The sequence below is a fragment of the Chinchilla lanigera genome, unplaced genomic scaffold (assembly GCF_000276665.1).
Source record: "Chinchilla lanigera isolate Chin_1 unplaced genomic scaffold, ChiLan1.0 scaffold00166, whole genome shotgun sequence".
NCBI classification, from domain to species: domain Eukaryota; kingdom Metazoa; phylum Chordata; class Mammalia; order Rodentia; family Chinchillidae; genus Chinchilla; species Chinchilla lanigera.
In genome coordinates, this window is record NW_004955567.1 from 1,184,331 (window position 1) to 1,190,090 (window position 5,760).

A 5,760-nucleotide genomic window follows, 5' to 3' on the forward strand; every position below is an offset into this window, starting at 1 on the left:
TGAGCGGGCCTCCAGGGTTAATGTACAGCGTGCTACTAGAAGTATTTTACTGTAGCTAGGAGTTTTGCTAAATGAGTAAACTTTACCAGCATTTGCCACACACAGAAAAGTAGGTAACCACGGCAGATGAGGGGTATAACCTCCTTCACTAGGGAACCACTTTCTTTCTAGGTGTGTCTCAAAAGCAGACTGTACACTTCAGATATGTCTAGCCAGCCAGGCGTGGTGTGCGCTGCTGTAATCCCAGCTCTCCCGGGCACTGAAGCAGGAGGGTTATAAGTTCGAGCCCCTCTGGGTAATTTAGCAACTTAGCAAGACCCTGCTACAAACAATGAAAATAAAAAAGGGCCGGGGATGTAGCTTAATGTGAAGACCCTAGGTTCAGTCCCCAGTGCTGCAAACAGATATGTAGCAAACTTTATAAAAATAAAAAAGAGAAGTGAGACTGCAGTTGGGCAAGGAGGAAGTTCCTAATGGCACTGAGGTGCAGTGTTCTGGGCTCTGCCGAGAACTGAAGCCTTCAGGGCAGTGGCAGAGGGAGGGAGCATTTTTTTGGGAGGCAGCCAAGTCACAGAGCAGCACTCTCTCCGTTGTTGCCCTGTCCCCTTGTAGGAGAGAAACCCGGCCAAGTTGACAGGAAGGCTTTTTCTCAGGGAAAGGAGTGGTATGGAAGGTGTCTGATGGGGGAGGGGATCATGGTTTCCCTCCAGTCTTAACAATTTCCCCAGTTTGATTATGCAATAAAAATAAATCGCAGACAATAAAAAAGGAAGTGTGAACAAGAGGAGAGGAAGTAGTGTTGGTACAAAACACAGGCCATGACTAAGTCTCAAAAGAAAGGGTCAGAGGAGACAGGCATGGTGGCTGCAATGAGATGGTGCTGAGGCTTGGATAGGGAACGGTGAAATAGGGGAGAACTGGGCAGGTGTGTGGTGGAAGCAAAGCAGAAGGGAAGAAGGTGGCCCATCCCGGGATGGGGGAAGTGACTGATGCTTGGCGGGACAGCTCAGGTGCTGGGTCGGATGGGGTAAGCCCGGGTGATTCAGCTTCGCGATCACATGCGCAGTCATGAAGCTCCTCTAAGTCAGAAGGACCCCAGGAGTTTATAGCAGGGGCAGTGCTGGCTCAGAGGAGCACAGGAGAGGTCAGCACCATTAGGGATCAGAGAAGTGAAAATTGCGAGACCACCTTACTCCACACCCGCCCCTCTGATGTTCTGAGGAGCTGTAACTGCACACCCATCCGTCGTGAGGTGATCTTTCTTCACACCCGTCTGTGCCGAGGTGATTTCACTCTGTGCCCATTCCTCCTGAGATGCTCTTACTCTGCGCCCGTCGGTTTTGAGGTGATCTTACCTAGCACACCTCCATTCTCAGGGGTCTTACTTCACATTTATGTGCTTTGAAGTAATATTGCTTTGCACCCATGTGTTCTGAGGTGATCGTACTCCACGTTCACCTGCTTTGAGGTGACCTTACCCTGAGCTCATGCATTCTGAGGTGATCTTACTCTGAGCTCATCCTTTTGGAGGTGGTTTTACTCTGCTTATTTGTCCTCAGGTGATCTTCCTCCATACCTATCTATTCTGAAGCACCATGTGGTGATTTTACTCTACAGGCCTCCTTTCTGAGATGATCTTATTTCACACCCTAAGGTGATCTCACACACACCACACATCCACTCATGCTGAAGTGATCTTACTTTGCAGTGACCTGTTACAGCTCAGTGGGCCCCCATCATGTATACTGAGGTCTTAATCTTTATTACCTCAGAATGGGGCGTTAGTTTGAAGTAAGATTCTTAAAGGCACAGCTGGTTAAATTGAGATGATACTGGAGTAGTATGGACACCTAATCCAATAGGGTTTGTTTTCTTATAGAAAAGGAGACTTGGATTCAGACAAGGAGTGTGCCAGGGTAGGGCTGATACCTGTAACGCAAGGAGTACCAGAGGTTACTATCAACCCTGGAAGCTGGAGGGGCTCTGGAGCACATTCTTTTCCACAGCTGCAGCAGAAGCTATCTTAGTTGCAGACCTCCAGACACCCTTGCTGGGAGACAACGTATTTCTGCTGTTTGGGTCACCTGTTTGTGGCACTTTGCAACAGCAACCTAGAAAATGAACACACTGTTGGAATAGCAAAGAGTCGGAGGTTTGATGATCCCAGGTTCAGTGTGGGGCCCTGGTGGGAGAGAAGAAGCTTGGGTGATAGCCCCAGAGTGCAGTTTGGCAGGGATGGGATGAAGGATGTTTTATCCTGAGTTGGGGCCCACCAGTCCCCTGCTGGGTACAGGCAGTCCTGTGCCACAGAGCAAGGTGAGCTCTTGTCTCATTTCGTTTGCAGCACTGGGGATGGAACCCAGGGCCTTTGCACTGAGCTACATCTCCAGCCCTTTTTATTTATTCTGAGACAGGGTCTTAGTAAGTGACTAAATTGCCCACATCAGGCTTGAACTTTAATCCTTCTGCCTCAGCCTCCCAGAGGGCTGGAATCACAGACTTGCACCACAGTGCCTGGCTCCTGAGTTGACATTTTGGTCAACAGCAGGCTGTAAATACAGTGGTGTTCCCATCAGATTATAACAGAGCTGAAAAACTCCTACTGCCCAGCGACACTGCATCCATCATAACCTCATAGACAAGGTGAGGCTGGTGTGAGCAGACCGAGCTGTGGGTCGTGTAGCACACACGCCCGTGTGCAGCACATGGTGCTCACTGATGATAATAAGTGACGAGGCTGGTGCGTCGAGTGTTCACTGTAGCTTTAGAGCTATTTTAGTTTACGGCCCCTGCTTACACTGAAGGAGACACCGACTGTGAAACAGTGAGCCCCGTCTCACCGGCCACACGCTGCGCCCCCCACTTAGCATCTCCTGACCGCACCGGAGAGCACGTGGGTGACGAGCTGAGGACGCGCACTTGGGGCTGTTCATGCGATGGGGAAGTTGCGTAACAACAGTCCTCAGGACGTGTCCTCAGCGTGGAAGGACATGTGGCTGCGTTTTAAACACACCCGCACATTTGTCACTAAGGGGGGGTTGTGTGGGTGACGTTTAGCTCAACAATGGTAGCAGCAGAGACGTCTGGACACAATCTGGCTGCCCCTCCCCTGAGGGCGTTGAAAGCAGATGACTGTCTTGTCCATGTACGGGGAGACCACACAGCACCACCCAGGGACGGAGGAGGGTTTCCATGCCAGCGTGTGACTTCTGACGACAACATTCACGGCTGGGGGTGAAGCTTGTGGTGAGCACTTGCCCACCCTGGGTGAGGCCAGGGCTCCATCCCCAGCACCACAAAACAGGAGAAAGGAGGAGGAGGAGGAAAAGAATACAATGTACATTCTCAAGATACAAAATAGAGGTCCTCTGTCCACTTTTTAGAGTAAGAAAATCCAAATTAAAAAATGTTCTGATCTCATTTACTTGTAACACCTTCAAGTTGCTCTTGGCGGTGGAGAAAAGAAATGGGAACTTAGGGGCGGAAGATCAACCAAAGGAGAGAAACTTGGCCTCGGTCAGGAGGGCAAGTGCTAAGCCACAGGAGACCATTACTGTGCCCTCAGCACCCAAGTTCCAACTTGAAAAACATGTGTCTGAAAACGGGACCTGGCAACACTCACTTTTCAGGGTTGTGTGGAGGTGGGTGAAATAGTGCATGAAAGTGAGTCGCAGGATGCCTGACATAGGTTAAATTGCCAATGCTGTGATTATGATAAAAGTAGGTTAAGCCAGGTGTGGTACAGCACGTCTGTAATCCCAGCACTGGGGAGGCTGAGGCAGGAGGATTGCCATGAGCTTGAGGCCAGCCTGGGCTACACAGTGAGTTCAAGGCCAGCCTGGACAACATAGCAAGACCTTCTCTCAAAAAGACAATAACAAAAACAAAAAAGTAGATTACCATGGCTGGACTGTATGGTATGTGAAGTATATCTCAGTACAGCAATTTTAAAATGAGGGTTAAGCTAGTGTACTGGTTTGAAATATAGAGAAATGTGCCTTTCTGGTGTTTAACTTTAATTAAATTAAATGACTTATTTTATGTAGGTTTATTTTATTGCTATTAACTTCACTGTTATCTGCACCTATCACAAAATGTTTTTTAAATAAATACTTCTAAAAGGAAAAAATTGGAAAACCTTCCGTGGGGCTGGACCAGGTGGCCCCTGTGGTCGGTCTATGCCGGGTCTCTCCGGAGCTCCGTGCCGATTTGCACAGGGCTGTAGGACCCGTCAGGCCAGTTCTCCACATCCCCCTCTGCCTCTCTCACCACCTTCCTGTGTGATGTGGGCAGTTCTCATCGCGGGAGACGAATCTCACTGGGGCTGTGACGTGCACTTCCCTGACGGCTACTGGAGCCGAGCATTTGTCAGCTATTTGTCGGCCATTTGAAGTTCTCCTTCAGAGGGGCATCCATTTCTATCCTTGGCCCAGTTTCAAACTTACTTTCAAGTTTTCATTTATTATTTTGAGGCAAGGTCTCGTTATGTAGCCCAGGCTGGCCTCGAACTCACAGAGATCCTCCTGCCTCAACCTTTGCCCATTTATTAATTGGAATCTTTGGTTTTGGTTTTGACTTTTAAAAACTTCTGTGCATATCCCGGATGTTAATTCTCTGCCAGAATAACAGTCAGCGCGCGTGGAAACGTCACACCGACCCCCTTAAACTGGTACAGTTGTTACATGTTAGTCAAAAGTTTTCAAACATTTAAGGAGATGGAAATGTTAACCCTTCTGAATAGTGGTCTGGGCTATTGAATTGCAGTAAAAATAACTTTATCTCTTCAAGCAAAAAAGAGAGACATTAGCTACCCTGACCCGATCGTGACTCACGGTGCACATGTGTGAAGTTATCACACTGTACCCTATAAATTTGTGTAATCACAATAACTACTAAAGAAAATACTTTAAAAAGATATCTTTGCTCCCTAAATGGCAATGTCACCGCCAGGCGGTGCGCAGGGCCACGGGGTGCGGCTCAGGCTCCAGGCGGGCCCTGGGTTTCGGGGACCCCAGGAGTGCTCACGAGCTGTGGCGAATTCCCGCCGCCCCAGGAGGCCGGCGTCCGCCCTGCCGTGTGTCCCGGCGATTCCAGCTCGCGGTTTACCGCGCACCCCGGACCTCGCGCGGCCCGCGACCCCACCGCCCGCCCTGCTGTGACCCGCCCGGGCCTGGACCAACGGGCCGCGGCAAGAGCGGCGGCTCCGCCCCACGCGATTCCCTGTGGCGGGCACGCAGCCTGGCGCAGCGCCGCGGACGAGGTAGGGAGGCTGTCAGAGACCGAAGCACCGGCCCGGTGGGCACGGCGCCCCCGGCAGACGGCACGACGAGGCTGCTGCCCGTGTCACACACGTCCGCCTTCCTTGCACGCTCGGTCACGCCCCTCCGCACCCCGCGAACGCCCTGCCGGCGGCGCTGGCGGTCTCCACCCTCGGCCCGGGCAGCAGCGCTGCTGTGCGCTCGGCTGACCCCTCTCTCGGTTCCTTGAGTCTGAGCCAGGGAGTGCAGCTTCCGGACAGACGGTGACCGGCCCGCGCTTGACCTTCTCCTGAAGTGTTTGTGAGTGCAGGCCTCACTGAGCAGCGAACACGTCCATGGGGGAGATCCGTGCAAGTGCGCGCGGCTCCCGACCCTGTCTCCTCCCCGCTTCCCTCCCGGCTCCCGCGGCCTTTCGAGGAACCAAGGCCGGCTCACTGACCCTTTGTATACTTTTAGTCTCAATTCCATTAGCCTCTGCTCTTATCTTTGTAATTTCCCTCTG